At 46.5% G+C, this 25751-nt stretch overlaps 2 long non-coding RNA genes across 5 annotated transcripts; both read right to left on the minus strand.

Moving 5' to 3' along the window:
- Window positions 1–1511: 1511 nt before the first annotated feature.
- LOC147260720 (uncharacterized) lies at window positions 1512–18116 on the minus strand. 4 transcript variants are annotated; one of them, XR_015116664.1, is made up of 3 exons: window positions 17936–18116; window positions 8198–8365; window positions 1512–1695 (listed from the first exon to the last, which is right to left on the minus strand). It is a non-coding gene; the product is annotated as an uncharacterized LOC147260720 (long non-coding RNA). The 4 variants fall into 4 exon arrangements; XR_015116667.1 differs by lacking the exon at window positions 17936–18116 and adding an exon at window positions 11162–11204; XR_015116666.1 differs by lacking the exon at window positions 17936–18116 and adding an exon at window positions 9740–9789.
- A 712-nt stretch (window positions 18117–18828) lies between these two features.
- Window positions 18829–20423, minus strand: LOC147260721 (uncharacterized). The gene is made up of 3 exons (XR_015116313.1): window positions 20316–20423; window positions 19146–19237; window positions 18829–18991 (listed from the first exon to the last, which is right to left on the minus strand). It is a non-coding gene; the product is annotated as an uncharacterized LOC147260721 (long non-coding RNA).
- Between the last annotated feature and the right edge of the window lie 5328 nt (window positions 20424–25751).

Below are 25751 nucleotides of genomic sequence, written 5' to 3' on the forward strand. Positions count from 1 at the left end.
ATATGGTGACTGCCAGAACATTTCCTCCACTACTTTAAAAATAGACGGATCGACTTCATTGACCCTGCAAGGGAAATGATTGGAATACAGCTGCTGTGTCGAATAAAGTTAAGATTAAGCCGACAACTGCTCAATACCTGACACCAGAACTGGGAGGCCTGGAGGAAGATGTGAGCTTCCTCAGAGCTGAGTTCAGCAGCAGGGTCCCATCAGCGTGCGGATGCAACTGAGTCAGTAACACGCCGGCGCCTTCACTCACGCCGGTCTTATCACAACGCCCCTTTTTGTTTTTCATGTGTCACTTGACGTCAGCGAGTCTTTGTTGTAGTCGGCGCATCATTTGGCTTTGAAATGTCACAGAGAAAAGAAAGGTCTTTTGTTCCGGTGTCTCCGGTGACGTAGCGAGTCATCAGTCATGGTTCTGGTGACAAAACCAAATCATTTATTTTAATTTCAAAGCAAACCATGATTATTTTTCCCCCATTAACAATAAAAAAGGCTTTTTTGAGCCAAAATCTAACCAGTCCATAGAGCTGCCAAAACAGTGGTAAAATATTACTTTTTTACCTGAATAGAAAAGCAATGAATGGTTTCCGTTTGCCATCAGGTTCAGATTCGGTCTCCTGATCTCAGAGAGGCCAGACGCTGCAGCCTGCATGACCTCACAGAAAAATACAATTGCATTGACATGACAAGCGACATGTCCTAAAACGCTGCGGTGCGTCCGCCCCTCCCCTTCGCTGACAGCGTCTACGTGGAAACCGCGTGCTTGTATTCCACAGCAGTTCCGTCCTCCTCATAACAGTCACCTGCATCGAAGATGGCAGCTTCACAAAACCGTTGGCATGGTTGGAGCCACCTTTTCATCAGGAGCATCATAAACCAGAACTTGTTGCAATTAATCCACAATCTACAGGAACTGAAGGGAGACAAAAACAAGTGAGATCATCTCACATCAAATGATGGTTCCTGGGCTCCTTTGAAGTAATCACCAAGTGATTAATTAGCAAACAGCACTCATAATAACAGGTCCCACATCTCTAGGTCCTTTTTAGAGATGCTGCACATTTACCAAAGGCTTCTACACACACAAATAACAGCAATGACGCATCGGTACATGAGAACAACAGTGTCCTGTTGCTATCAAATAATCACAAAAGCCAAGAGAGCAGACAAACAAAGGGCCTGGACAGCGTTTGATGGAGGATAATTACAGCTTCCTGATTAGTTTCCTCTGGTTTGGTTTTTTTTTTGCAGTGCTTTTTCCTCAGGAAAGATACATCTTGCCATCCTAGCCTCCATCAACACAATCTGCCTCTTTTTTCTTCATCCTTTCTTTCCTAAAGTCCAGCTAAGTGAGAAGAAAACTTTCCCTGCCGGCACTATTTTTAAAAAAGGTTGCCAGCCACCGCCGGCATTTTGAACAAATCTTAATTTTTTTGCTGTGGTCATGAAAAAAAAAAGAATATATCAAAGAAACAACAGAACCTGTATTTTTTTTTTTTGTTAATTCTAGGTTCCTCCATTCTTTTATTAATCAATGCTTCAGCAAAACCACTCATTTTTGTTATAAAAAACAAACATCTGCCGTGCCGTCCAGGGTTCAGTGTTTCCTCGTCCCTCCCCCTTGGAGCCAGATCAGCAGTTCTCAGTCACAAAGTGCATTATGGCACCTCTAACCGTAAAAGTGAAAACCTGAAATGACATGAAATGGCAGGGAAAGAGTTCACACACACACTCACACACACTCACAGTAACACAGATTCTCTTCAGCTGGCTCTGACAGGCTCAGGTTTGATCGCACACAAACTCGACCCGCTTGCAGTTGGAGCCACCAGTGACAGTTGAAGGGCCGAAGCTGTCGGACCCCTGCGAGTGGTTTCCTCTGGTTGCATCAGTGCATCTCAAAGCCCCTAAAACATGCAAATCAATACAGGCTGGCTGGCAGAGACAGAAGATCGGGGAACAAAACTACAGGACGTGATGCTTACAGGTGCTGTGATGCCGCCATGATTGCTGCACATGCGGTTTCATTCGCAGCGCCTAGCAATCAGGTTCCATTCACATCGTCATGCAGCGATTTGACAAATCAGAGTGAGAGACAGAATTTAGTTTGAGTAATAAATACTGGTGATAGTTTCACACGGAGGGAAGCTCATGCCTCGCATTTAAATGCTCGGCTGCATGGGAATGGGCAGGAGGGGCTGACAGAGGGAGGGAAAATGAGACAAAAAGAGATGCAACTGGAACAAAGGCGGGGGGAGGAAAAGGGGATCGATACGATGGGGCATTGGAATGGAGTGGGGGAGTTGATTTCTAGGGCTGCGGCTCCCTGACAGTTGAGAAGGGGGTGGAGACACATAGACGAGGAGGCGTTTGAAGTCAAGGCAGGCTTTTCTTTACTGAGCTCCCTTATCTGATGACAGAGGAGGGATAGATGGGGGGGGGGGGGGGGGTACCAAGGTTGTAAATATTAAAGAGAGAAAATGAGAAATTGGGGAGGAGGGAAAAGGCGGGCGGAGAGGGAGAACAAGCAGGCCAAAAGAGAAGGAGAACAGGAGATGAGGCAAGGAGAAACAAATGGCGCCGTTTGGCAGTGATGAGAGAAAGGCTCATTTTCCAGGATGCACATAGTCGTCCTGAACCTGATTGAAATTTAAATCCCGTCACAAAGTGTGTTTATTAGCATGGCGGTATACAACACATAGAAGAGCCCTGTAATTGCTTCTCGCCTGCAGAGAATTCAGCTTCATGGAAGCACACTTTGCACGTTTGCCAAGCAATCACAGAGGCTTGGGGATGTCGCAAATGGTTACAATTAAACACATTAATAGGGCTCAGATTACACGACTATCCACATAATCACATTGCTTACATTTCTTATCTGGTGAGGCTTCTCTCCACCGTCGTCTGTTATTACCCAGCCTTGCATGAGAAGCTAATCTTTTGTCATTACATTATCACGCAATATCTGTTGCAGGCAGTAAAGTCAACGAAAACCAATTAGCCACCCTTTAGAGAGTAGATGCTCGACATTTCACTTCTTGGTTGGGCTGAGCGGAGACGATCCGAGCGCCAGCTTCTGACTCCTGCAGAGATGTGAGACGAGTGGCAGCAGGAGAGTTGAGTTTATATCTGTTAGGTCCGCAGGAGAGAGTTCTGCTTTACTGCTGTCACACAGGACTGAGACTGGGACCTGTGCTCTCGTTCTGCTGTGTATACAACAGAGCTCATATGTCAGGTGTGATGTATTTAAATAATCATAACTCATACTGGGCTGTTGGTTTGTCCACTATACGTAGCGGTGCTACAGTGTAACATTCTACATTGTGCTACATTTGAGACCCCGGTTTTGGTTGTAAATTATAAAACAACCAGAAATGTGCCGCCGACTTCAGTAGCGTATTTATGTGTTAACATCAGGGCGCTAACAAGGCCACACAGAATCTCCCCAGGTTAAAGCTGCTTTGTCTCTAGCTTGAATCAAAGTGTTGGAGGCTTGTGAGTGGACGTGTGCTGCTGGCTGTTTCTGCCTTCTGCATCTCAGCGAGATGGACACACCCGTTTGTCAGAACCTGAGAGATAAAACACACTTGTTGGGTGTTGAAGCCGTTGCTCAGCACTTAGGAGGCTGTTTGAGCTGCACGCTACATTTTCACCCTCCCCGTGCGCCCAGTTTAACTGAAAGAAACCATCCCTGCTTCCCCCTCAAACACAGCTGGCAGCCTGCAGAGATCTCAGCATTGAGCTGCAATAAGACGTTCCACATTCAGAAATGAGAGTTTGACCTGAATCCTGACACCCATCCCAAGGAACCAGCTCACTTCATGCTCTACTGTGATTTAGTCTGAACTGCAGTATAAAGCTCGTACTGCTCTGCACTGTGCGATGGATTCATAATCATCTTCATTCTAAAGCTGCATGTACTTCTATGAGTCTTTAGGAGCGACTGGGACTCTTTTCCATAGCTTTGCGTACGGTGAGAGCTGATTCCCAAGGACGCTGCATCTGTGCCGCCATCTTTGGCTCTGAGATTGTCTGGAGGCAAGTTACACAATCTCTTCATTAGCTTCCTTCCTCCTGCTTGAGAGGCTGATTGTTTCTCAGTGATGTACTGTGGGATACATCCACGCCAGGCGCAGGCTGTTTTTGATTTAGCAGGAGTGAGCAGATAGCAGACATGTTGACAACTGCAACCACATGTCCCGTTCACAGCAGAAGGCAAATATGTCAGACAAAAAAAAAGTCCATACTAGGCTTTGAAGGCCAAAGGCAGTCAGCGCCGCACTTATCAGGCTGCTGCTGACAGTAGCATCAAGCTAATGGGCTCGTCTGCAAAGCATATTGACGTGGCAGCTAGCTCAGTTGTGTGCCAGACTAGTGGAAGACTGCACTGAGCTGAAACAGAGGTGAGATGTGACAGTTTACACGTTTAAAGACATGACAACTTCAAAATTGTCAGATTTTTTTGGGGGGGGGGGGGATACACTGAGTGAAACACCTTTTCTCTGCCACGTGGAGAATAGGAAACATTGTTAAGGTGACGGCTGCACCGAAGCAAAGGTGAAAGCAACCACATCTTTGGTTTGCAGATTCGACAGGGATGCAGAGAGAGGTTTGCAACGTGAACCGCAAGCTAGGACGCCGAGCTGTCGCCCAGCCAGCTCACGTCACTGTTGCTGCGGGAAAAATGTTCCGACTGCCAAATATGTTGGTTTTACTGGTTTGACTTTTAATCATCTTTGGTTTTTGTAGCATCACGGAGGCTGAGTCATTACACTTCCTGATGCATCTGCACTGACACGATGCATCAAGATACATGAGACAACAAAATCAATACAACTCAACCATTGATTTTGATTCCTTCTGTCTCGACATGTTATTAACTCTTTTCCTGCCACTGACAGCAGTCCTTGCTTGTACCATCAGGCAACAGAGGGCGCTGTTGTACATTCTTTGAAGAATATTGCAAGTTTAAGCCCAAAAACAAGTGAAGAAGATTTGGAACCTGTATAATATATATATATATATATATATATATATATATATATATATATATATATATATATATATATATATATATATATATATATATACACACACACACATATATATACACACACACACACACACACACACACACACACATACACACACACACACATCAAAGCAAGAAATCGACTTTTTCTAACGTCATGTAAACATCCAGAAGGGCAGACAGACGATGTGCGTCATATCAACGTGTATTAATATTCAACAGCTCACATTGACGTATTTACAAATCAACTCCAAGTTTTTGTCAATTCCCGGCTAGCAATCGATGTTGCAGCATCTGAGCCCGGCTCGTCTTGATTTTCCACCTCCAGTAAAAGCAGCGCTATCATCTTAAATAGTTGAGTTATTGCTGATGTGCTTCGTTTAGTTTATTATGAACGTCTCTCCAACTCGGGCTTTATACTTTAGTCTTCAAACTCAAACGCCCGCAGCACTGATCCTTACGTGAACTCACTTTTCACATCTACAACCTCCAACTGCTGTAACCACCAGCGCATGACTGAGGTCCTGACATTTAGTCAAGCACAACAAAGTTTCACCTTTCAAGCTGAAAAGCAGAGCAGATTTGATTAGACGCCCCCTGAATGCTGCCGTTGTTTATGAAGCGGTTATGGATTAAGCAAGGCAACAAGGATCATCGGGATTACGTGACAAGGCAACTCAAATTAATCATTATCCTCCAAGTCTCATTCTGAGATGACAAAAAAAATCTAATTATGATTCGTAGTAACAAGCTAGAACTGCTTATTCACTGTGCCCAAGGTCACGTTGCCAATTAATGTTTGCAGAGCTGTGGGTGTTCTCCCTGTGGAGAAGACCAGCGGCTTCTCTTCTCGCTGTCAACTCTTGTGTTCTTTCATTATCTGTGCTAATCAGGTGTCCACTGGTCCCCTTTGCGTGTCTCCTCCTCACCAACACACACAGGTGTAATATGAGGATTGTCTGATGTTCAAAGATCTCATTTATCAAGTGGACGTTCAAGGCTGTGACATGAGCGAGCTTTCTACGTCACACTTCTCCACACCACCCTCACAGCTCGCAACACCTCACCTTGTCAAATGAAGTGTTCCTCAGAGACACATCTGCCTCCAGCGGCCATGACATCAATCATCACTCCATCCACCCATCCATCTTCCCCCTCTTCTCCTGTTGAGGGTGGTGGGGGTGGAGCCTATCCCAGCAGCCTTCCCCCTGGACAGGTCACCAGTCCATGGCAGGGCCAACACATAGAGACAGACAACCATTGGCTCTCCCAGCCACGCCTACGGTCAATTTAGAGTCTGGATTAACCTGGTCCCCTCTTGATGTCTTTGGACTGTGGAGGAAGCTGGAGTACCAGAGAGAACCCAGCAGGAACAGGAAGAACATGGAGACTCACCCAGAAAGACCCCGTGCTGCAGCCGGGGCTCCACCCACAACCTTCTTGCTGGGGGGCCACAGTGAGGACCACTGCTCCACTGCACCGCTCTACATCAATCATGTGGAGTAGAATTCACCGACCTTCCTACACAACCCCTCAGCACATGTACATTTTTATGTTGGCATTTCGACACTTTGATTGGAGTTATTCGCCTCGCCACGTATTTCAGGTCCAGGCGTGAAAGTGTGAGGAACCTTTTGTAATTGCTCCATTTATTTTTACTGGGTTCTGAGCAGGAAAACACCAGCGTGGCCAGCAGGTGGTGAGAGAATGACCTCTGACTGCCATGTTGTCAACAAGTGCAGCCACTTCCTCCGGTCATGCACTCGACCAGAGCTAATTTTCCATTAGCCGCCTGCAAATGGCCGTCTCCTTTCTTGACAGTGACGTTCCCGTGTTCTGTGACTAACTGGCCACATTTTTACCACTGACCAACAGGTTCCTGACAGACCCAGGCCAGTTAGACCCTGTTAGACCAAGGCCAGTTAGACCCGATTAGACCCAGGTCAGTAAAACCCAGTTCAGTTAAACCCAGGCCAGTTAGACCCAGTCAGACCCAGGCTGTTTCCAGTGCCAGCAGACCTTGAAGGCAGCAACAACTTCTGAAAGGACTACAACAGGGATTATCTGTATTTTACTGACTTGTCTTAGAGGCTGATGGAGAAGCGTCACTACTTGAGTTCCGTCTGTTCTTCCTCTTTGCAGCCACATGCACTTCTAGGGAACCCATGAAAGCTCTCCGCTTTCCATGGTAATCATTTCTGTCAGCATTCAGCGGGAGGCTAACTGCTCAGTGACGTTAAAATGACAACCCAACCGACGGTTTGCTCAATGTGAAGAGTCAACTTCCTGTTGACTCATAGCGAGCGGGAATCGGCATCAAGGACTTAAAGATGAGCAAGAGGGAGATAATGTGACGCTGCGTTCAGTATCCGCAAGACTGTTTGTCAGAATGACAACTGAAGTTTTATAGACTGCTTGTTCTTCGTGTTTCATGTCTGACTGAGGTGAGACGTGCCTTTCTTCTTCTCTCCTTTCCTCTCCTGCTGATTAACAAACAACTGGAGCTGCAGAGTTGAACACCCCCAGAGGAAGGGCTGATCCTGAGAGCTGCTGAGGGGGAAGCTGCCGTTTCCCACTTGACTGCAACGCACCATGAGACAGCAGACAGCAGAGGGTGGAGACGGATGGTCTTCCTGTCTTCCTCCTCCCCCAGGCGGGGCAGCAGCAACACCTCAGGGCTGATACTCCTTTCCGGCCCCCTCCTCGCCCCGTCTCCCCTCTTCGATCGCCCCACTATGAGCTGCAACTTTTCTTTATTTCTGGTGTGTGTTGTGATGAATTTACAAGGCACGCTAGTGGGAAGGGTACACACACACACATTGAGAACAACGTGTGCGTGCGTGTGTGTGGGGGGGTAGCGACTGTGAAGTTAATTAGAACATCCTGTGTCTACTTCTCTCTCTCCCTCCCTCCCTTCTATCTCTGAGAGGCTTTGATGTGGCTTAGTGCCTGGAAACTTAATGAAAAATGTATAATAGCCTTTCCGTTCTCTCCCTCCCCCATTTTTTCTTTCCTCTCCTCCCCACCCTCTCTCTTTTGCTACTGTTCACCCTGCCTTCATTGCGGGGCAATTCTCCTAAAGCCTCTTGAGTACCGTCGTCACTCTCAGGCTACTTTGTTCGTGTTTAGTAAGCACATTTTAAATCACGCCTTACGTACACCACATGCATCATCAGGCCGCTAGCAGCTCTGCAGCCTCAGCTTGAGCTACGTCCTCCTTCAGGCTCGGGGAGGGAAGATCCTGGTGGACCGTCGAGCTCTGCGCTTCTGTGCTTGTTCTCCAGGGAAGCAACAGTTCGGTCGGGGCTCCTCCTCCAACCTCCAGCTCTGTAACAAACAGGTTTGTTTGTGACTTTCTTAGAGGTTTGTGATCAAGATGCAGCATTGATGTGGCGGCCGGGTGTTCAGAAGGGCTTCCCATACAAAGAGCGTGTTGTACGTCTTACAGCTGTCGTGAGAGTTCAGACTGGAGGCCAATTTAATGTCTCACTGCTGGAGATTTTCTGCTTTGACTGAACTTTCCATCACAACAAACGCACGAGTCATTAGAAGGTCTCAGCGTTTCCCTCGCCAACACGCCCTTTACAAGCTGGCAACTCCACTACAGTGCTGTCCGGCAGTCTAAGACAGGGGTCGGCAACCTTTAACACTAAGAGCCATTTCGACCCGGTTCCAACGCACAAGACAACACTGGGAGCCGCCGCAAAGTAACTTCCGGACTATAAGCCGCACCAGCGAAATTTAGGTAAAACCAAATGTGTACGTATACAAGCCGCACTGGACTGTAAGCCACAGGTGTTTTAATGTTTAATTACCACACGTAAGGGTTCGTGCACCGAGGGGACGGTCAGGAAAGAGATGCTGTTTGGGGAAGCTTCCGATTTGTTAACATTTCCTACAAACAACAAGTTGCATTTAAGCATAACTTCTAATAACGGTAGGGAACATGAACCTGCGGTGTAAACTGTCCTGTTTCACTCGGCACATCGCGTTCCAGACACAAACTTTCACAGCATTCGAAACGTGTTGACTGTGTAGAAATAAACGGTGAGCTCTCAGCGCAGGACCACGAACAAAGCTGACAGCGCATGACGAGGCTGTGCCTCATTACTAGGGCTGCAACTAACCACTATTTCAATAGAGACTAGTCACCGACTATTGAAACCATTAGTCGACTAATCGGATAATTATTAATTTATCTTAAACTTAGCATGAAGTTGATTTAATTATGTGGCAAATGATAATAAACAAGAAAGATGGGTACAATGAAAAATACATCTGTTATTCAACACTGCGGATTCGTACAAAAATTAAATAAAAATGTCCTGTCTAAAACCAATTGGGCCCAGTGCTCGGTCAGCAGAGACATAAATCCATAAATTAATAAACCTTTGTCCATTTATTTTAGGGACAGGCAAATAAATAATAAATCAAAATCAAGTAAACGTTTTTAAAGTGAAAATACGCTTCTAAAATGTACAATGTGTGTCATAAAAACCGTATTGGCGTGAACGTTACTTGAATCTCACCGAGGCGAGTCAGACTCCGCTTCGTCCGACTGCCCGACCTGCTTTCTCTTCAAATGTTCCTGCATCACCGCCATGACACCAAGGTCTGCTTAGCAACTTTTGCTAGTAGTCTTTTTATTCGCCGTATCGCGGCTAAAATGCTCCCAAACTTTAGAAGTTTTGGTGCGCGTACCTGACGTTGACGCCGCCATTTCTGTATGTTACCGCGCAGAGACAGAGACGCTACTGCGCATGCGCGACTCTCGGCAGAGCTTATAATCAAGTGTAATGCCTCACTCTGCTGGAAAAAACGCGTCTGGCGACAATCGGCGACAATGGAATTTATTGTCGACTATTTCTACTATCGATTTTTGTCGACAACGTCGACTAGTCGTTGCAGCCCTCCTAATTAAGTGTTTTTTAAAAGTGCCTGTAACACAGCAGTAGGCCTAAAGGTGCAGTCACGTCTGTTTAAAATATAACCAGCCTGCCAGCCGCCAGCCGCAGTATAAGCAGCGTTCAAAGCAGGGGGAAAGTAGCGGCTTATAGTCCAGAAATTACGGTATATATAATTTTATTTAAATATTTCGAGATCACAATAATCTTACAATTTACAACTACAATTAAACAAATGAACAAACACAAAGAAAATACTTTGTTCAGATCTTGCGCAGTTTTGGTGTCGCTGGGCTTTCCGCGCATGCCGGCTGCCTGCCGACACGTCGAGTGCTGTCACACGTCTCTGAAGAAGGCGAGTGCTGATCACCGAAATTGCACAAGGTCTGAAGAAAGAAGTTAAAACTCTGACTCAATAAGAAGACATGATACACGTTTTTGAGACAAGTAATATCCACTTCAATAATTTATTTTCCCAAGCCACGCAGAGCCGCGACATAAGGATGAAAGAGCAGCACGCGGCTCCGGAGCCGCGGGTTGCTGACCCCTAAGACCTCGGAAGACGTACTCGTGTGGTGTGACCAATCAGCTTCCTAGAGAGGCACTGCTGTCAGCTGTGGGCGGGGTTTAGGTGTGACGACTCAGTCAGGCGGTAGGTGAGCCAGTTTTGCTTCATATCAGTCAGTATTGGCTGTCGCTGGAAGCAGCTGCTAGCAGCCTTAGCTCACTGGTGCTGACTGATGATGGGAAATGTGCGCTCCTCTGACCACTTATTTGATGTCTGAACATTTGGCATGAAAGAAGTTTGAATTGTCCATAAACAGTATTTGTACTCTAGGAGTTTTACCTTCACTTCCCAAAGAACATGGAGACAGCAGTGCGTGAAGGACTGATGTTGAGGGGCGAGTAAACCATCGATCCAGAGTCCAAATGCGTGTGAAGGAAGCAAATAAAAAGGCAGCAAAAGTTCTGACCCCGTTCCTTCTCTCTTGGACACTCTTACACTGTTGTGAGGTTGTGGCTATCATGCATGTGTACATAATTATGTCCAGCCTCCTCCAGACCACCATTAATGTCAGGATCACCAGACTCCAAAATAAAAGCATGAAAAGGATAGAGAAAACAACCCAAGAAGTCAGTGTAGTTTACATAAAAGCATATATCAGAAATCTAAGTCACACGCTATTTTCCGACACAGTGACAGACGGGGGTCTCTAACCTGGCGTGCTCTGTGAGATACGTTTCACTTCCACCCTGTTTGGACCCTCCGTGAATCCCTCCCTCCCCCGGCGGCCGCTTTCTGCCAGTCAGCACATCCCCAGACGGTGTGTGAGCGTGTGTGGGGGGGTTCCACTCTCACTCTGCTTCCTCTCAGCCGCTCGCTCTCTGTCGAATCACTTCTCTCAAACAGTCTCCATTACTTAGAGTCAACTGAGTTCAAAGATGTCAGCCTCTGACGCCACTAAAACGTCTCCGTTTGACTGCTGTGGAGAGGAAGTGCTGCGTCATGTGAGGCACATGAATGACGTCACAGGCCAGAGGGAGAAGGTGTCAGCGCTAAGTTGTCATCAATGATTATAATTAGTTAGACATGATTTCCACATCTCTCATTGAACAGTACTTTCTCCCCTCCTGCTCCATGTTTGCTGCTGTACCCGCCGTCTTGCGCGGCGCCTCGCCTCGCCTCTATCATCTCTGCGTGTTTGGAGCTGTTTCAGGCGCATGTCAACATATAGAAAATGTATCAGAGAAATCAACGCCTTTCTCTCCCACTTCCTGCCGTCTCCCACCCTCCCGCTTCCACCCAAGTTTGGGGAGCTATATTTGTTGGCAGATTTGTTTGGAAATTCATTTCCTCTCATCGAGCCTTGTCTCGGTTTGTTAGCGACCGCTTCATCTGGTTGCCGCTCTGGCAAAGAAGCGGAGAGAACATTGAGTTTCTAGATATTTCTCCCTGCTTCAAAGAGCTCGCTGAGCTCCCTTAATCCCCATCCCCATATGAGAACTACACGACTTCCTCCTCTGTTTGATAAAGGTAGCAGGCAAAGAGTAGCGTTTCTGCAAAATCTGTGTAGCTTGTTAGCTAACGGACGTGACTTATGGAACATTACCTCACCGACACAGACAGTTTCATTCTTAGGAGTGGAAAGAACATCTTTTTCTCTCACTTCATTCTGTTTTTCCTGCCCCCTCTAAATGATGCCGTCGCTGCACTCTTCATCTCCCGCCTCCTCTGGGACTCTTCCTCCATCACACTTAACTCCTCTTCAAAGCCATCTACGCCACCTCACCCCCCACCCGTGTCTCTCTCATTACTATTTCGGTTTTATGAGTTGGATGTCCTCTGTCTCCTTTATGCGTCCATCCATTATATCAAAAGTAAAGTCACACAAATACGTGCCCCCTCTGTGTCCTCAGGGGGTTGAGCAGAAGGTCGTAGTCATCAGCAGTCCATTAGGGCACAGTGCTGTACAGCTATGACAGAGTGCGGCGGGTTGTTGGTGAGGCAGCACACAGAGAGGCCGACACCCACCGCAGACAAACTGCACGGCTCTCTCCACAGCAGCCGTGCAGTTTATTGACACGTTAAAAAAGGAAAGCCAAACTTCATAACCTCAGTAAAGCTGGTGACATTTTCACAGCTCGCCAACGACAAGTCAACCGTCACCTACAGACACAGATTGTCGTACAGGAATAAAGTAGATTTGTTGCTGAAATAAAGATGATGAATGGATCTGACAAAGGAGGACGTGATCACCATCTCGCTGAGAAGTTGCGTGGTTCTCTAACATGGCAGGAACCCTCAGCAACAGCCCAATTAAAATTTGATGACATTTATGAGTTTGGTTACCGTTGCCAGCTGTCAGTCAAATCTGAGTAAACCACACCCAGAAGCAGATGAGATGGCTAGCCACACTAGCGGCTAATATTACCCTGAAATCCATCTGATAGATTCACGTCCCCCTCAGGAGGAACTGACCTTCGTACATCAACATCATCAAGTCAAAATTTAAATACTTTCAATACTCAGTCGACAAAATGTCTGCAAAACAAATCACAACGCAACGAGTCTCAGCTGGAGTCCAATTTAGTTCACTTGCAAATGCCACAATAACATCATTAATAAAAAAAAACAAAAAAACTAGCTGGAACCCATTTTCTAGCTCTTCTGCTATAAGGAAGACAGCAGCAGATGTCAGGGCCCGTGCCTCCCCGGACTCCCACCCAGACCAGCAAGAAGCGAGGCCACGGACGACATCTCCAGCTAAACTGCTTCATACCACACAGATCTAGATAAACAAACAAGCTAAATTGCTGCTAGCTCTTCAGCAGGCTGCACTCCCCACACTGACCGTTCACCTGCGTTAATCCTGCTCAAACCTGATTGGCTAAATTGTCTTGGACTACAAACGGAAACCAGCGACCCCAAAAGTCTCGCTCCTTCATCTGCATTCGTGTGCTGAATCTGTTTACAGAGATTAAAGCTGGAGACTCTTTATAGCAGTGAGCGTAAAAGTCTTAACTCAAATAATGAGATTTAAAACTTTGCTCTTGCTTGTTTAACAAGAACGTATGAATTGTTAATTTTGAATATTTTGTGAAATACCACCAATGTCTGTGGTTTCTCTTTGAGGGTTCACGATCCAGAAAAGTTTAATGAAGATATGTTTAGCATGTAAATGGTCAGTTGTCCATTCATAATTAATGTCTTCAATTATAAAGTTTTTGGCTCACTGGAAAAACCAAAGTCCTGCTGAGAATATTAATCTAATTTCCAGTCAGTGATTTTGTCTTGGATTAAGAGTATATTAAGTGCCATTACATTTTTTTTCCCCTCGCAAATTAAATAATTATACTAAGCAAGACTTTCTTTGGCCAGAACTGCAAGTTTCTTCTAAAAGGTGACTATTAATAAGTGTCTAAGCAGCTTCAATCATCACTTGTTTCTGCAGCAATATCCCGGCGCGATGAGCGTGATGACACTGATGCTTGACAGCACTGAGCAGCTTATTTTTATAATCATGCTCACAGCACTCCTGGCTGGACGTGAGGCTAACAGGGTTGAGTCTCTCGTCTGATGAGGAGAAGTTCTTTTTTCTACTTAAGTTGCTGTTGCTGATTCTGAGCTCTGAAACCACACAAAAAAATGACAGCCCCTCCCTCAGGGTCTTCCTGAGAGCCTGAGCGTAGCTGTGGTCCCGGTCTGGACCTCTTCAGCTTGGCCTCTTGGGATCAGATTGGATATGTTTCTTCTGAGCGTTTCAGTTGTGATTCATGTGAACTCTGAATAAGTCGGTTGGCTGTACTTCCCGTCTGTTCCTCGCCTTCTTTGTGATGGCCTGTTTCTCGCGAGCCCTGTTCCTGGAGCCTCTCTCCTGCCCTCCCACCTGCGTCTCGTTATGTCGTCAGAGGCGATTTCATGTCAGTTCAGGCCCTCGTTTCTTTCTTTGCTGGATCGTCTGTTTCGTTCACCTTTAACTTCCTGGTGTCTCCTTGTGAACCGCACATTTATTTGGAGTTTGGATCAGTTTTGGATCACGTTAAAGACCTTCTTACTGCATCAGATCATCCGCGGTCTCACACAAGCCAACGAGCTTAACGAGCTCCTTTCCTGACCTTTAGGCCACCGCCATCAGCGTAAGGTCACTCAAGTGTTCCTCAAATCATGAATCAATTGTTGCTATGCTGCAAACAAAATTAGTAGAAAAGTGTAACATTTTTCCAGTTATGGGTTTAGGTTTTGTTTAATGCCTCCGTGCTGGTGAAAACCGTTGGCTGGAGGGATCCTGTTTTGAAGTTGTCTCAAAGGTCAAAGGTCACCGTCACCTCCCATGCACATTGTCTCATTCTTGTTGATATGATAAATCTGGATGCTTGAGAGAAGCGCTTCAAATTTAGCTCAAATATCCTCTGGATATGGAGAATGTTGTGTCGAAATTCTGAAGGTCAAAGGTCAAGGTCACTGTGACAGGCTGACATTGAGCAGGAGTACAACCACAAGGCTTCATTTAGCTTCTCACATTTTGAGTAACTGGGACATTTATTTGCTAATGAACAATCTGATCATCTTCACCATCAACTAATACTTAAAATATCCATGATATTGAAAGCTGATACTGTGGTAACGAAACTCTTCGCCTCCCCACGTTTGACAGACAAATACACAAACAAATGTTGCCTGATTGCACTTTAACGATTATTTTGTTCAATTTTTCTCAAGTAATTGTGAATTATTGTGGCCTTGATAATCATGTATCAAAATTAAACCGTGCTTCCTCCACAAATGGCTCTGCTACATGACATCAAACATGGTTCCCTCTTCATTTGGATTGGTAGCGTCGTCAGGATGACTAAATGTATCTCACGTTAGCTTGTTGGCTCACAAAAGGTGGAAAAACTGTCCCAGTTCCCCTCATTCTCCCTGCTGGAGTTTATGCTGTATAATCACAAATAATAACCTGACAAGGTTCCGACGTTCTGCCAAAGTAGCAGTTAAACGTTCCAAACTGAAGCTCCATTATCAGACACGCGGGTCACAGATGGTCACAGATAATAGGCTCTTTATCCTCACGTCTCTTAACATTTCCTGCACGCTTTTGTTGACAAAACGGCAATTTGTCTTCAATCAGCGCTGCCAATCCGGCAGACCTCAGACTCCACTGGTCCACACAACAAAAGCAACTGCAGCTATAGCTTGTTCATAAAGGGCTAGTTTAGGCTAATGAGCTTGTTGTGTGTGTGTGTGTGTGTGTGTGTGTGTGTGTGTGTGTGTGGGTGGGTGGGGGGGGTGTCTTCCCCTCTGTCAACTGTAAACAGAACAGCATGACAGATGCCACCCTAAATCTGTAAATTTATGTCACAATCAAATTAGCTCCTCCAACCTGTGACAGGTGCTGGTGTTACTGCCAACACACAAACGCGTCGTTGTTTTCCTCCTTTCTCTCCTCAGACGCCTGGAGACCGCATTAAGAGCGGCGTTACGAGAGATATGACATCCTTTAGAAACCCGCTTCATTCCAGCCATGAAAGCTATTATTTGTTCTCAAGAAAGCAAGCGAAAAGGTGATAAGTGAGAATGTGTGTGATCATGCTTGTGGATTGCATGCATGTGTGTGTGTGTGTGTGTGTGTGTGTGTGTGTGTGTGTGTGTGTGTGCGCGCGTGTGTGAGTCAGTTATTTATCTAGAAGTTCTTTTTCATTTCAGTGTCAGTGCCTCGTAGACGGCGCTAACCTTTCAAAATGGCACCGGCTGTCCGTTTCCCTGGCAAGAGCTCTAGAAGAATGGAGTGTGCCGCCAATAAGGTTGGCTTGGCTCCCCTCTGCCTGAATTACTCTGTTTTGGTCAATCACTCAATCCCTGTTTACGCACAACTCAATTTGCTGAGATTGATTCTGCGCCCGCTGCAACACACCCACGTCTTGAATTCAGGACAGGACTTTGGAAATTGTCAGCCATCGATTCTCAAGTCGCTCGCTCCCGATGGCAAAGTTTGCCTTTGCATTCTTGTCGTGGGGTGCAGCTTAATTAGTTTTAAGATTTGTTCCACTTGGACACAAATGACAGTTAATGGTTCTTGTGGGATTTTACACACAGTCTGTTGCGCTATTGGAATGGCACATTGCCCAGCTGTGAATGCAAGATGTCTTATTTTTTACAATAAATTGATTAAATTGCCAGAAGTCTCCAAGCGACAGAGACCCCTCATTTTATTCCAAGCCATACTTTAAACAGCTGAGTCTGAGGGCTGCTGGAACCCACCTGACCTCACAAAATGGGCACGACCTCCTCAGACAACAGCTGTGTGTCAGCACCACGGAAACGATACCCATCCAGTCAGCTAGGGCCTTTTTTATCATAGTGACATACAAAGTCCCTGATTCAGCAACATAACGCTCAACACTCTTTTGTAGCTGAGAAAAATGTGTTTTAATGTTAATACCAGTCAACAGAGTTTTGAGTTGAAATATAGGTTCTTTAAAAAAATGTTTTTTTTGGTACATTATAAGAACTTGTTGGAAGATGCGCTCGCGATAGACCCTGGTTAGCGTAGCATAATCAGCGCTAATGGATGGGAGGTTTCAAACCACCGTCATGAAGGAACAGTTTAATATAACGAGATCTTGTTATCTTAGAAGCAGACACATGGTTGGAACTTCTCTGCGCGACATCTAAGAGAGTTCTACAGGAGCGACTACAGGTTTTGGAAGCTCAGAGAAGCAACAGATGCGCTAACCTGCCCATTCACTACCATTCATTGTGCTAAGCTAACTAGCAATCTCTGTGGCTTCAGCTCCCTGCGGCAGCAGAGAGGAGAGAAGAGTCTCTGTCCTCTTGTCTGCCTCTGCACCGACCACAAGCTGCTGCATTTCCAAAACGTTGCAGTGTTCCATTAAGTGATAGAAAACACAGGGAATGATGACGTTGTGAAACACTGTCATTAACAGGAGTTGTGCTCCAACTCAAATTTGAGTACAAATCGTCTGTAAAGTCCAGTGAACACAGGACCAACCTGCCCACCAAAGCAGACTTCCTTGTGCTTTTAACATTAAACGCGGTGCGATGTTGCTGAACCACGGAATCTGCAAGCCCAATAACTACCAACAGAAGTTGTAACTGGTTGATGTGCCTCTGCCACACTATCCACTGTCAGGTCACATACTTCCTGTGAGACGAGCATCGTCGAGTGGGTCAGCTAGCAAATGTACTCCGGATATAAGAGATGAACAGACAGAAGAAGCTGAATGCAAGTGTACAATCTCAGGAGCACACATCAAACTGTCAGTTGCGCCGCAGGCAGGTTGTCACCTACAAAGGCTACTTGGGTGAACTGAGTGTTGATCATACTCCTCGACCACATAAATCTGGTCCTTACAGGCGACCCCCTGCTGACAAAATGACAGATGGGCTGCAGAAGCGTCTTGGTGTCAACAAGCAAGCAAAGACGAGCTGCTGCTGCGACTTAAAAGCCAGGCTTCTGTCCTCGACACTTACGTGTACGTATTTGTGCCTTGGAGGAAAGCAAGTGGACGCTGGCCTCTCCTCCTCCAGCTCATCGCCTCTCTTTCCTGCTTCTGCTGTCTTTTGCCTCTTTTGTTGAGTTTCATCCACAGTTGTTCTGTTTTTCATCATGTCTCCCTGCCCCCCCCCCATGCATCTCATTTCTTCAGTCTCATTCCCTCCTCTTCCTCACTCATCTCCCTCTGATGTCCCTCTCTTTTTCTCTGCCTTCCTTCATGTCTTTTTGGCCACGGTCCCATTTCCCCAATTGGCTTAGTGGCAGTGTAATCATTCTGCGACACCCCTGCTGTCGTCTCTTCTATCTCTCCGCCTGCCGCCGCCCTAATCCTCTGATCAGTAAATACCCTTCTTCACATACACCGCTTCTCCTAGTGTACTTTTCCACAGTGCATACTAATGGCGTGACCACTTCTTCCAGTTGAGCACACCACACTATGCCTCAGAGGGCAGCACAAACTAAACAGCCACAAGAAACTCTTCAGGCATCTCGATGCACCAAAACAGTTCTGAGTTGTCAACTCTGCCTTCATTGCATGAGTTTGGTGTTTTAATTAAGCAGATGGGCACAGATCCCCGGGGTGTTCGGGTTACTCCAAAAAAAACGCAAAGTTTTCCCTCTGTTTGTTTGCGACGGGTGCTCAAAGCAATATAAAGCTACACAAATTAAAGAACTGACACATTTACATCACCAAAGCGGACAACGCAGAGATGAGGCTGCAGCCACAAACGCATAGCAGGGCACCCCGTCGCAATTTGTATATACAGTGGAGTATGTCAGCATACACAAACACAAAATGCATACGTTGCTAAGCAACACAAACAAAAAAATTAAATCAGGAGAGACATTTACAGAAAAAGATGTTGTTTATTACATACAAAAATGATAGTACGAGTCACTGGCACTTGGACTCCCCAAGGACATCATCCTGGAGCAGCTGTGAGACAGATCCCCTTGTGGAGCCCAGACACTGGAGGTGACACTGCAGGAAGTTGACTATGGATGAGCCTGGTGGAAGATGGATTCAGTGACTGTGAGGACCAGGTGGTGGAGGAGGAGGAGGAGGAGGAGGAGAGGAGAGGAGAGGAGAGGAGAGGAGAGGAGAGGAGAGGAGAGGAGAGGAGGACAGGTGTTCATGACAGAAGCAAAACAAGACTAAGAAGAAAGATGTATTTAAACAAACACCTGCAATGTGATTGGCCAGCAATGGTAGTGTGTCACTGTGTTATTGGAGCTGGAGACGGCTGAAGATGACCACACCCCCGAGGGCCTGGCAGCTAGAGGTAAGAATGACAGACCAGGTGTGAGACTGAAGCCACACACCTGAGCGCAATCGCTCATCTCCCAGGCTGAGCTTCCACTTAGCTTCATTTGAAAGCATCTTGTCACTTCTCACCAGGATGAAAGGAATCAAGCCCCAAAACTCTCTCACCAACACCTTCAGAGAGTAGAGGCAGAGGTCCTGCAGCCCGGAGACATAAAACCTCCAGCTGTGCACCCCCCTACCTCCACAGATGGCGCAAGCACCACCATTGAGGAAAATATCTTGCACACTTGTAGCCACGAGGCACAGAAATCCACTCATTCTGGCTAGCAGCGCTAACATCAATGCTAGCTCTGTCAGCCACGGGACAGGAGGCCCTGCAGCAGATGCTTTGACAGTCTGAGGCATCAGCAGATGTTTTGTGTCCTCTGATGCTTTCTGTTGCTCCCAAGATTGTTTCAACAATGTATCCATATTTGACTAAGTTAGACAGCATCTTGTGGACTTATGTTTCTGACCGCCAGAAGATCTGCTGCCCTGGTGACATGGATCAGGGTCAGAACCAACCCGAGGGAGAGAAGTGGTTTATTTTTGAAGAAGGATTTTGAGACGGTACTACCGATTTGTTCGGCGTGTACATATCCCTGGGGATACACAGTTTGGGAACTGTGTCCTTTAGAGATGTGCTGGAAGCAAGACGCACGCACACACACACACACACACGGGGGCGGGGGGGTTTGGTTGGATAGGCTTTAATGTTTGGGATAGAATAAAAATAACTACCGTAGATAACGACTGAAAATGTCCTGAAGTCCCACTAAAAACGCACCCCCTTTGTCACCAGAAACATGGCAGCACATTTCCCCACATCTCATTCCTGGCTGGTGCTACTTGTCATAGTTACAGAGCGTGAGTTCAAATGAGTGAAGAAACACCAGAAATACTGAACAGCTGTGCTGCTGGACAACAACTGTAACAACAGAGGAAGGCAGCAGCAGCGCACAAGGACAGAGACGGGACATCTCAGGTGACGCTGACTGCTTTGCGCGTGTCCTCATGGTGTGTGTTCCTGGCATGAGTGCGTTCCTCACCTCAATCCACTCCTCAAGTGTTTGCAGCCTCCACTTTTCACCACTGTCTCCGCTTACCTCCTGCCTGTGTCAGTAGACCTTCAAGGCTGACGCGCTGGTGTCTACCTGAGCTCAGCTGCTCTGCCTGCTCATGTGAGTGAGGACGGCTCCCCGTTGCCCCGGCCACACCTCCATCCCAGCCCACATCTCCTCTTCCCCCCCTGCTTTGCCTCCAGGATCTCATCTCTGCTAAAACCCCTGAAATAAAACTCCTAACTGGATCCCCGGGGTCCTGGGTGTTAATACCGGCCACAACATTTTGATTACATTACCAGTTTGATATTCTACTCGTGCCTCCTGGGCAGTTAAAGGCTGTCAAGTTGAACCTCACATTCTTATTTATTTCTGCCCATCACAGTGACTGGCACGTCAGACGTCTATGAATATTTTCTGAGGATGAATGATGCTGCATTTGTGCCGCTCAAAGAGCAAATACATATAATGACTGACATCTCAAAGTGATGCGCTCTTCTGTATGTTGAAGCCACGACCGAGCTCTCTCTGTGACCGTGGGCTGTGTGTTACAGGGGGAGCCGTAATGAAATCTGCCCTTTGATTAAGCAGCACAGCTGAGAGCCGTGAAGTCGGGCTGTGGAGAAGTTTGTCTGCTCTGACTCAGAATCCTGATGATATTATTGCACTTTAACCTGCTTTCTTAAGGTCATTGTGGTTACGTAACTACAAGGTTGCCAAAAACATCCTCCACACCACCCAAATACATCCATCCTGGGTTATTAAAGGCTGGTGGGAATCAGTGAGTCAGGCAGTCAACACGCTCACACTCTCCTCCAATGTAAAGCTTCTCTCAAGAGGTTTGTGCAGATGTTCAGCCTCATTGAGCTGTATTCAAATATGCTGACAGTTAATTGCTTCTAAATAATCATCTTAAACCCGTTAATACTGAAGCAACTTTTAATTGTCTGTAGTTGTGATTGTGACACTGAGCACCAGACAAAATAACTCAATAAGTGGGTGTAAACTCAAATGCTGGACTGTCGCAGCTGCTCATGGCTGCCGTCACCGGAGGGAGGGGGCCACCTCGAGATGAACCAGGATCCTGAACCTCATCTGTTGGATGACTCTGGGAAGGAGGTGCTATGCTAACACTTCTCATCCACTACCATTCATTGTGCTGAGCTAACTGGTGTGGGTCATAGCTCTGTGACGGACACGAGCAGGAAAGAAAGTCATTTGTCTTCTGATAAAAAAGCAAATTTCCAGCAAAATGGTGTTGATTTAAAGACTCAGATGGGAGTTTGTGTCTGAGAGATGTGCAGCACCACACATGGGTTCTCTCAGTCCATAAATCTAGAGATCTGGAATCTGGATCGAGGTGCATGAGAGGGACAAGGACAGATAAATGAGTTGTATAACTGTATCCCCCCACTCAAAGCTGATTGTGATTGGATTCATCTGATATTTTATTTGTTACAGAACAATTTCAATCATGTTAGAGTGGGAAAGAATGTGTCAAGATGATTTCATTTTTCTTTCATCAGGCGACTCAGTACACGCAGGCAGAGGCCGACTGTGTCCCACCGAGGATAAATAAAGCTGCTGCTCAGTGTTTGCCTCTGTTCCCAGTAACATCCATCATCTAAATTTGTTGTTTTCAACAGAGCTACATGGGTGCATGTCCTTGTCAATAAAACAGCTTATGGATTCAGTGCTCCCTTTAATCGAGGGGCGTTTGGGGCCGCCGTCCTTTGACAGTAGCATCAGCTGTTATCGCCACTGCTCCTCGTGCAGTAGAACTTATTAGCGTTCTTGATAAATGAGCTGCAGGTTTGTGGTGCCACTGGCATATTTTATGACACCATTACACATTTTAATGACTTCAAATTCAGTGACACTCAAACAATGTGAGACAGCGTGAGGTCTGACATTTTTATGGAGGACGAGCCGTAATAATGTCCGGCCTCTGAGCCTGCAGGACCTCAGCATGGCTCATGCCCCCTGGCCATTTTCCCCTGAAACAAATTCTGCAGATGTTCTGTGCAAAATATTAATACTTTTTTAATTTTCAGAACCTAACAATTATTGTAATATTTCTCCAGCAATTTGTTCAGGAGCAGCAATTTCCCCAGAGCCACACAAGTAGATTGGTAGGAATAAAATGAAAACGGCGCACAGCTGCGTCCTGTTGGGTTTCTTGATGTGGGTCTTGTGACGCTACGTGTCCAGCAGGTTCTTACAGGGGGCGCTGTTGAGGCACTTTTGCAGCCCTCAACACAAGAGTAGTGACGAGAAAAAAGATTCAGTCACCCGAATCACTAGAATCACCTTATTAAAAAGACTTGTTTACCAAATTGTTAGGTGTTTGATTCCAGTGTTTGTTTGGTCCAGCGGTTCTGGTCCAGGGCTGACAGGTTCTGGACTCAGCTGATCACAATCAACAGCTTCTGGCCCCACTGTCACTTTGACAAACATGCCAGACTGTGAACGGAGTCTGAGAAATGGACAAATTCTTTAGTAAATGATTCTGTTCAGAGTGTTCACCCAAACGATTCTCTCTTTCAGAACGAATCTTTCACCAACGCAACAGGAGGCCCATCAAATACACACCTGTCCACCGGGTCTGATGTGTGCCTGAGGTTCATGAGTTTTTGAGCATGTTTAGGCCACTAAAGGCGATCCGTTCTGGAGTATAATAATTTCTTGGATTTCATTCAGGTTTTCACACCAGGCTGTGTTCATTCATCCTGGACGCTCTGAAGAATGTCCTGGCTAGCTTCTCCCCAAAGCCTGGGTTAGAGGACGGGCTGGTATTTAAGAGACAGGGAATGTGGAATTACCACAGAGCAGCCGGGCCTGCTGGCTGTCCTGCCGGGGGGGTTCCCTCTGTATCCCTGGTCAAATTTTATAGCAGATTATTTACAGGTTAGATGGAACTTTTGTTGGGGACAACTGAGCAGGTTACACGAACCGTGTCAGCAGCCCTGACCTCCCTGCCATGCGGACTTCCTCGTTATGTACCGACATCATTTCAGCATTTGCTTTTATCAGATCTTGACACCAACATGAGGGTAACTGTCACCTGAACACACACAGGGTGCCTTCAGGAGGCCGAGGAGGCCAGTTACTGCCTGAAATACGAGCCGGGCTCCAGATAACAGCTGATAATCATGAAAGCCTCCGGTGAGGGACAGACACTGAACTTTCAACCTCCAGAGGTTAACAGGAAGCTGCAGTGGCTGCTGGTTGTGCTCAATGTGTAAACCCACATTTAATAAATTACTAGCATCATGAATACTCATAGGGCCACTGATGTTTCAATTATATTATCACATCATTATGATTACCCTAATTATTATTAAGAAGATGGATAATTAGAGTAGGAATGAGACCATGTGGCACACCTTGATTTTTCAGTTTCATCATCTGAGGGGTCAAGTGGTGACTCCCTCCTGGTTAATCCAGTCAAGTAAACCTAAAACTCCTCGTTCTCTCCTTCCTGCCGAGGAGCTAATCACTCATCAGCGTGCACATTATTAGCCTAATTAGCTGCAGCCCCCCGGCTCCTGACACTGATGCCAGCGCCGCCACCAGCAGCATCCCGACTATTCAGAACGGACCTGATGACCTCCAGCCTGAGGACGGATTACAGGGTTCATCCCCATAATCTGGATTTAACCCCAGAGGGACTCAAGCCAAAAAATCTCATCTATGTTTTATTAAAGGTGATTTATTTTTGGTGGTCCGTTCTGGGACACAAACGAATTGTTCAGGCTTGAACAAAGCAACTCTGAGACCCTGGACGTGATGTCATCATCAGGCCGTGGCACCTGGCTCAGGCGGTAGAGCGCGGTGAACAGCTCCAGAGAAGCACGCTGTAGAACTTGGTTTTATTATTTGCTTTGATGGTCGTCCTGCAAACTCCAACCTTGAAACTGCTTTTTATTGTTGAGATTTTACCATAAAAAATAGTGACACGCTGCTGATATTCTGCTGCGCCGTCCGACTGATTTTACATACCAATCCACTCCACTGAGTCTCCTTCAGTTCACTTTATAACCTTTCTATTAAAAAATACACTTCTGGCCAATACTGTACATGTGAGGTAAACAAAGTTACATTCTTCCAAAGCGCACTTGTCGGTGGAGATTTGTTCTTGTCATGTCCTCAGAGCAGTGAAGAAGAACTGATCGGCCTCTTGTCTTCACCCTGGTTACTCCCGACTCTCCGTTCAGGAGTTCTGTCTGTACGGAGCTCATGGGCCAAATGTAAACAACACTTTCAGACACAGCTTGCTCTCTCTCTCTCTCTCTCTCTCTCTTTGCCTTCAGCCATTTTTCTGCCAGCCAGCGCAAGGCATGATGGGATTAGTGCCTGGTTGGTGAGCAGCATGGTGCACTGCCGTCTCACAGGCAGAAGGGCCTGTCTGTGTGGCGTTTGCTCTGTGGGGGAGGATGGGGATGGATGCGGAGGACAAATTCCACTCTGCAGTGTAACCTGCACAAGACTGTTCCCTCAACACAGTAGGATAGATGGAGTCATCCCCGTGAGGTGTAATAAATCTCAGCTCACGTTCTGACACAGAGGAGTCGTTGGTTTGAACCTCACTTTCCTCGCTGACTGTATCCCAGCGTCCTTGAGAGAAACTGGACCTCTAATTGTTCCAGATGAGTGGTTGGGTGTCTTGCATGGCAGCCTGCACCATCAGTGTGTGTGTGTGTGTGTGTGTGGGGGGGGGGGGGGGGGTAACGTTGTAAAGTGCTTTGATGCTTTGAGTACTGCAAAGGTAGAAAAGTGCTATATAAATAGAGGCGGCTCACCATATAGAGGACCATCCATGGAGGAGTGAGTGATTTGGGACACAGCCATCAGTGAGCCTCAGAGGCAGCAGGCAACAAATGGCCGCTGACTGACACACAGGCCGTGTTCAGAAGGATTCACCATGAAAGCGGAGGTGCGTTTCAGCTCAGCTACGCTCTAAAAACCCAGTGCTCTGTTCTTCTCTGCTGTGCTTCACTTCCTGATGGCGTCCGTTCAGTAGCAGCCCGTTACCAGCTTGCACTGCAGATGTACATCAGCGCCGACTGCTGCTAACTCAGCTGCAGCTAAGACCCTGTGACCCTGTCAAATAAAACAATAAACCTCATAAAAGTTTTGCTCGTTCATCCCGATCCTCATCCTGATCCTCATCCCGATCCTCATCCCGATCCTCATCCTGCCTCACCCTGCGGTTGCTAGGTCCTATCTGGTGGTCACCAGGTGCTGCAGCTCATGTCCACGTTGGTGAAGTGAAAGCAGCAACGCTGTTTAGGTTTCAGGAAATGCTGGAAAGGTCAGTTAGCAACCACATCTGTGTGGAGGAGGTAAGTTTGTTCAAGTGAAAATATTGAAACTCACGGTTGTGAGGTCATTAGGATTCAAACGGTTTCCATAACCACAGCA

This window comes from Aulostomus chinensis, chromosome 6, assembly GCF_037954235.1.
Source record: "Aulostomus chinensis isolate RoL2024-O1b breed Wild chromosome 6, RoL_Achi_v1.0, whole genome shotgun sequence".
Taxonomy (NCBI): Eukaryota; Metazoa; Chordata; class Actinopteri; order Syngnathiformes; family Aulostomidae; genus Aulostomus; species Aulostomus chinensis.